The sequence below is a fragment of the Myotis myotis genome, unplaced genomic scaffold, assembly GCF_014108235.1.
Source record: "Myotis myotis isolate mMyoMyo1 unplaced genomic scaffold, mMyoMyo1.p scaffold_m19_p_13, whole genome shotgun sequence".
Taxonomy (NCBI): Eukaryota; Metazoa; Chordata; class Mammalia; order Chiroptera; family Vespertilionidae; genus Myotis; species Myotis myotis.
The window spans coordinates 4,330,389-4,338,032 of NW_023416317.1; positions in this window are offsets into that span (position 1 = coordinate 4,330,389).

The following is a 7,644-nucleotide window of genomic DNA, read 5'->3' on the forward strand; positions in this document are numbered from 1 at the left end:
CTCCATGGAAGCCATTATCATTCAGTTGCTGATATTTTTGGAGCTTCCTGTGCAGAGGCTGGTAAGAGCTTTTCAAACTAATGGCACCTGAATTAGAATAACACTCACAAACACAGCTTTAAACACAAGTGGGAACTCAGCAAAACTACAGAAGCACATTCGCCTGCTTCCTCAGGCAAGCAGGGTGATGGGGAATTATATCTCTTGGGCTGAGGACGTTAGCAGCCTCTCTTGAGTACCTGTTCTTTGATACCAGTAATAATACTGAGTTCTGTTCCGCTACAGGATAGTTCTTCTATAAATGTTACTGAAGAGTTGCTTCATGTCAGAGACCCTATGGGAGTAACAAAGATAAATAAGTCAAGTGCCTACATTCCAGAGATCTAAGGCAGGCCAGAACTAACTCATTTAATGCCACGAGATTTTAAATAATTTAGTTGGCCTTTAATATATTCATCTAATAAATATTTATTAAAATACTACCATGTGCCAGGCTAAAATTGTGAAAACAATAAATATAGTCCCTCCTTCAGTTGAGCTTATTAGATAACCAATCACAGGAATACACATGTGACGGCAAATTCACATGTCATGAAGGGTAGATGGGCTGCAAGGAAGAAATAAGAGGAATGGGGCACAGGGAGCTGCTCTGAGGAAGGGACGCTTCTTTCTCCGGAGACTGCAGTGTGAGGGGTTTGCTGGGTAAAGAGAGGGCAAGAAGAGACCAGGAAGAAAGGAGAGAAGGTACGGAGGCCCCCAGGCCGGAACACACCTGTCACATCTTAGAACTGAAGGCAGGCCAGTGGATCAGGGCTGCGAGGGAGAGGAAGAGAGCGGCGGAGTGAGGCTGGGCAAACAGGCAGAGGCAGCTTGCACCCAGCGCCTGTAGTACCTTCTCTGAATCTGTATTTTCTTCTAGGTGCATTGAGAACCGCATGATCCATTCTGGATCTGAAGATGCTGACTGTGACTGCAGACAGGAGAGAGGCAAGGCTGAGGGGCAGGTAGGAGTTGTCAACGGGGCCATATTCATCTTCTTCAACAAGTTTAACATTGAAGTGCTGCAAGTCAACTTGGACACAAGTGTGGTCAGATGTTTCATTCATTCATTTGATAATCTCTCTATATAAAAGCCTAAGCAACCATTCAACCATTTGACCGGTAGCTATGATGCAAACTGACCACTAGGGGGCAGACGCTCCAACCAATAGGTTAGTTTGCTGCTGGGATCCGGCCGATTGGGATTGGGTGAGTGGGATTGGACACTCCCTGGAGCCCTCTCGCAGTCGCTCCCTGACCCCATTCATGCACCAGTGGGGTCCCTCATTTCCTTTCTTCCTTCCTTCTTTCCTTCCTTCCTTCTTTCCTTCCTTCCTTCCTTCCTTCCTTCCTTCCTTCCTTCCTTCCTTCCTTCCTTCCTCCCTCCCTCCCTCCCTCCCTCCCTCCCTTCCTTCCTTCCTTCCTTCCCTCCTTCCCTCCCTCCTTCCCTAAAATGTTAAGTGGTTCTGTGTGCTACACAGCCTATTAAGAGCTTGTGAGTACTCCTTTGCATGGCGATCCCTTAACTACACAAACCCATGGTGAATCAAATCCATTAGTCATTAACAACTACACTGGGGTATAAATGTTACTTCCTATAAATGTTTATTATTATTATTAATTATTACCAATTTCCTGCTTTCCTCCATGTTCTATGATCAGGTCTTCTGAGGGGATGTGAGTTGGAGAAAGAATTTTAAAGCATGTCCTCCAGTGAAGAGCATGGGGTTTAAAAATGACCTAAATCTATGCAATAAATCTTGTTATCCTTTTGGACAAGGGCAATACACTGGGTGTTGAGGGATTTGAGTTCCCATTCCCATTCTCTATTTGTAAATTGTAACCTTGGGTAGCGTGCTTATTTTCCTCATGTATAAGATAAAAACATTGAATTGTGTAATCTCCAAAGCCCCACTCACCTGTAAGTTTCTTCTGTGGAAATCAATATGGGATTTGGAATCAGAGGACCTGATACTTCTGCTCACTAACCTTGACCAGTTTCTTCATCTGAAAACACAGAGATAAGTGATGCTCTCTATAATTGCAGGCCTAGCACAATTTTAGCACAAGGCCTGGAATTCAGGAAGAATTAAAAGCTATTTTTTCAATGGATGATTACTTTCTATCCTGTGAAAATTAAATGAGATCAGGCATAATAAGAAATGTGGAAACTATATAGCACTGTTTCAGTAATAGTTTATATACTTATTATTAACTCAAATTACTATATATATATATATATATATATATATATATATATATATATAAGCTTTCTTGTGTTGTGGGCTGGGGCTGAGTATGGCTCTTTATCCGGCATTATTTGTCAAAATGAGGGTACATTTCCAAATTCCTCAGCATGCATTACAACAGCAGAAAGTAAGGCTAGAAAAAATGAGTGAGTATGCCAGTTAATGAGCTATTAAACTTCCCATCAGAAAGCCAGAAACTCAGAGGGAGTCCAAAATAGCAACTTCTGCATAACCAGCCAAATAAAAGCTATATTTAAGAGCCAGTAATCCATTCTTAACACGACTGTAAGATAAACTAAACAGAAACAAAGCCAGCATTGGCTTAGACTTCCCTGTAAGGTAACTTGATTCATCATCTTTAACATTTCCAATTTCCAGGCAACCGCCTCCTAACATGGACTTGCAGGTTTGATATGAGAATGACAAGTAGTTTAAAATATGAAAAGTTGCCTCTGTTGCAGAATATTTGTCTTAGGTTGGGATTTCTGTAAAATGGTGTCTTGGTTTCAACCTGCCAATATTATTATTATTTAAATGCCAGGGTGGTGGTTCGCTTTGGTCCCCACCCATATCCCAGCACTCTGGTTTTTCAACTTTGCTTTCCCATTCTTGAGAGAGTTGTAGGGGGACCCACCATAGTTTGCTCTGGTTTGATGATCAGTAGATTTTCCATGTTTTCCATGAATAATTTCTCTCATTGAGAATTACTTTGAGTTTGAGGTGGATTTCAATTCAATGTTCTCAAAAGACTAAAAAATCCTTATGTATGTGATATGATGAAAGAAAATTGCCTCCTATTTCTACTCCAGTTTATCTAGAATGAAGGCAAGTGGAAAGCTGGAACAAAGGCTAAGCTAAGTAACACTCTGGTTCCAATATTCACTACTTCTATATTGAACCAGGAAACTTGCTGGTTGCCTCATGGAGTGGGCTGGAAATGAGAGAAGGGAAAGGTTCTGTGTAAGGGGACATGGCAAATAACAACTAGCATTTTATCAGGGAGTGGTAAGGACCAGATATTTTATTAGTAAGAACAGCAGCGAAAATAGAAGCAACACCAATAACAAAGTGACTACCATTTAACTGAGTGCCTACTAGGTGTCAGCTACTATAGAAGGTCAGTCATACATCAACCTGCTTATTGCTTACAAAAACCACGTGCAATTATCACAGGTGAGGAAATGGAGTTAAAGAGACGTTAAGTGATTTACTCAAAGTTAAGTAACCAGAACGATATAAAACTGGGAAACAGACATGATAATGGCACCTACTTAATAGGATTGTTGAGAAGAAATAATAAGATGATGCAGGTAAATCACTTATTACAATAATGCTATATAATAAAGAGGCAATATGCAAATTGACTATCATGCCCTCACAAGATGGCTGCCTAAGGCCAGGCCAGCAGGGGGGTTAGTGAGGGATGACCAAACGACTGAACAAGCAGGCTGTGTGGGGCAACCACACCAGCGGGGGGGGCCATGAGGGGTGATCAGGCTGGCATGGGGGGCAGTAAGAGGTGACCAGGCTGGTGGGGGTGGGGCAGTTAGGAGTTACCAGGCTGGCAGGGAGGGGGCAGTTGGGGGCAACCTGGCCTGCAGGGGGGGCAGTTAGAGGTGATCAGGCTGGCGCACAGAGGCAGTGAGTGGTGATCAGGCAGGCTGGGGGGGGGGCAGTTAAGGGTGACCAGACAGGCAGGCAGGTGAGTGATTAGGAGCCAGCGGTCTAGGATCCCCTGAGGGGTCCTGGATTGGAGAGGGTGCAGGCTGGGATGAGGGAACCCCCCACCCCTCCCCCATGCATGAATTTTGTGCACTTGGCCTCTAGTTTCTCAATAAATGCTTTTCTTGCTACTAATGTTAGAACAATTATCCTCCAGATGGACAAAAGAGGGCACCTCAGAGCAGGTTGTATCAAGTTCTCAAGTTGATACAACTTGAATGGTACTTTTAAGTGATAGTGTTTGAAAAGAGAACAAAATGATATCAAACTACAGGGGCTCAGTTCATTGTGGCTGCTCCTCAATTCTGCTTTGCACTGTTTGGTCACATGTTGGTCTCACGGTCACTTTAAGAAACATTGAATGGGCCACCACGGTGTCACTGGAGGAACAAAGTGCTGTCCAGAATTTCTGTTCACGGGACCTCTCACCTCATCCTTGGCTTGGCCATGCTCCCAGCATGAGGACCTGGATGTGCTCATTAGTCTGGATCTGTAAGAAGTATCATTACGGGAAATCTTTTTGTGAGTTCTAAACCTGTCTGGATGCAATAACTTAGGACATACATGGCTCTCAGGAACTATCAGAGCTTTCTTTGACTGAAATTTTCATAAAATGCTAGGTGGGGAGTTTTGTATGTGACAATATCAACGCCCAGGTGGTATTGTCCAGGAGCAATTACTGCTGTTGGGAATAAAAACAAGCCACTGACACTCTTATTTCAGCGGTTCTCAAAAGGGATGTCACAATATTCCCAGTGTACTGTGTACTCTTCACATGTTTCCCTTCAAATTTTGGTCAGTGTGTATGATTAATTGTTGCCACAAATGCGGGTCCATGACATGATGGTGATTCCTGTCAGATGTGAGGTTGGGCTGACTGAGACTTAGAGAAGAGCCTGGGGAGCAGAGAAAATCTGATGACAGTGAGACGAGGCTGATCTTGGTGTCAAGTCAGCATCAAGGAAAAGCTTGGTCTCTTCCACTCAAGAACTTTGCCCTGTGGATACTTTGTGACCGTAGTCAGGGAAGTAAACTGCTCTAAACCAGTCAGCATGGGATTGAAGAGCAACCAATGCTATTTCTGTAGACACTGTAAAGCATGATCCTGTTTTAATAGAATTGTGCTCCTTATTACAGACTTATCTATTGTTGCTTTGAATCTCTTGATTGCTCTCATATGTGGCTAAAATTTCTGATACTTTAAAGGTTGTTAGTCACTACGTTAGCACCACAAAACCTGGTGTTTTAAATGTTGTAGGGAAAGAAACTCAGTGTTTACCCCATGAATGGGAACCTAGGACCTATGTGCTTACACATGGAATAGGCCAGACTCTCAGGAGAGCTTTGAAATTTGATGAAGTACAAAAAATATCTGAAGAATGGCAAGTTTGGAACTTCCTTATATTAAAAAGTGATAAGGCCCTAACTGGTTTGGCTCAGTGCATAGAGTGTCGGCCTGTGGACTAAAGGGTCCCAGGTTCTATTCCGGTAAAGTACCTTGGTTGCGGGCACATCCCCAATAGTGGGTGTGCAAGAGGCAGCTGATCAATGTTGCTCTCTGATTGATGTTTCTAACTCTCTATCCTTCTCCCTTTCTCTCTGTAAAAAATCAATAAAATATATTTTATAAAAAAAAAAAGTGATAAGAAATCAAATGCTCCAAAATAACGAAGAATAATATGCAGCTAATACAAAATTGCTACACACAGATTTGAGGTGTAGAATACCAGTGGTTGAACACATATTTGTTGAATAGACGAACAAATGAATTAATTAGTCAATGAATAACCCTTACCATATATATTGTGGTTTTATTATGTATCATATATGTATATAATCTTATTTAAGAAAGCAGGTATTATTATGGCCATTTTGCCATTAAGGATATAAAGCCAGAAATTAAGTAACTTGTTCAAGGTAAGATAGTAAATTATACCCAATCATCAAAATCTATTCTATCAAGCCAAAATTTAACCTTTGGAAAAGTTAAACCTGGTCATGCCATTCTACCACTTAAGTCCTAAGATGGTTTTCTCATCACTCAGATCATAAACTCCAAACTACTGAGCAGGGCCGAGAAAGTTCCACATGATCTGGCCTCTGCCCACCTCTGGGTACTTATCTTTTTTTGCTTTGGCTTCTTTCTGTTTTTCTAACCAACCAAGCCTGTTCCTGCGCCATGCTTGCATTTGTTGTGCCATCTGTCTGGAATATTCTATGCCCAAATCTTTCCTGTTTTCTGCACAAATGCCACCTCTTATAAAGGCATTTAGTGGTCACCATATCTAATTGTATGTCTTATTTCTTTGCCTTAGTGTTAGTCACTGTATGAAATTTGGTGTTCTGTTTACTTGTTTATTGTTTCTCACCCCCAGTAGTATGAGAGTTTTAGATTTCCTCAGTATTATCAGTGCAGCCTTAGGTTCTAAAATAATGCCTGACACATAGTAGGAACTCAACAAATTTTTTTAAAAAATGAATTCATCCCCTGAAGCAAAGACTGAGTGCTGGTTGTAATCCTAAAAATATTTCTTCTGTCTGGAAGATAGATTACACCTTGAAGGGTTAGGGAGGTGAAAAATAATGTCTGGGTAAAATGTTGTTACTTTAAGAAAGCACAAGATTGATCAAGGAACATAACACCCCAGCCTGTAAGAATAAGAGAGTGAAAAGATGAAGTTGAAACAGAATTGAAAGGGCTGAAAATTTGTGGTTATATTCCTGCTGGTCTGGTTAAACTTCATGATCTCAAAATGGTGCTGGTAAAATGGATTTTGGTCAAAGCTAGCTGATGACAAATTTGGCCACAGGGTCACAAGGCAGACATAATTTTCATGTAAACAACCTTTCATATCAAGGGCAGTATCTTATTTGCGAGTGTGATTCCAATAAAATATCTTAAAGGCTGCAGAAATTTTGGCCAGACACAGAACTATACAGTCTCTAGCTAAGTTCAAGCCACCACAGAATTCAGAATATGTCTTCTGAGTGTCAACTTGTAAACCCACTTCTAAAGTTTTAGAAGATGACAAATCAATTCCCACTCTGCGACTCACCCCAAGGTTAATGTATCTCTGCAGCACGATCTCCAAGATTCAGATGTAGTTTGGGATTTAACAGTTATTGTTTTGGGTTAGAAGTAAATCTAATGAAGTGTGAGATGGATCTCATCTGACTTTGTCATTTACATTGAATTTAACACTCCCATTGAACGCCTTTCGCATAGCCCACCTTAAATAGATGTGATCTATTTCAATGCTCATTCTTCCTCCTGATGGTTTAATACAGCTGAGTAACTCCCAGGGCTGTGGTACAAATCATCAGTGTTGCTCCCTGCTGCCAGTGCTGGGCTGTGCATGACGTAGCTGGAAACTGACCTTCATACACACGTCTCCACTTCTACCACTGATGCTCATTCCAGAGGTGATTGGGAGACCCAACAGTTAACTCTCCCTCGAGGGTCTGCCCCTGCTAGCCCATGGAGGGGAGGGTCTTGGCAGAGGTAGTATGTGTGACAGATGGGAACTGGAAACATCTGTTTCCTTTTATAATTAGAGCTGCACAGCTTTGAGAAGTCATTTAATGCTGGAGGGTAACATTATGCAGTAGTTTCTGGTTTCCATATTGGATAGAG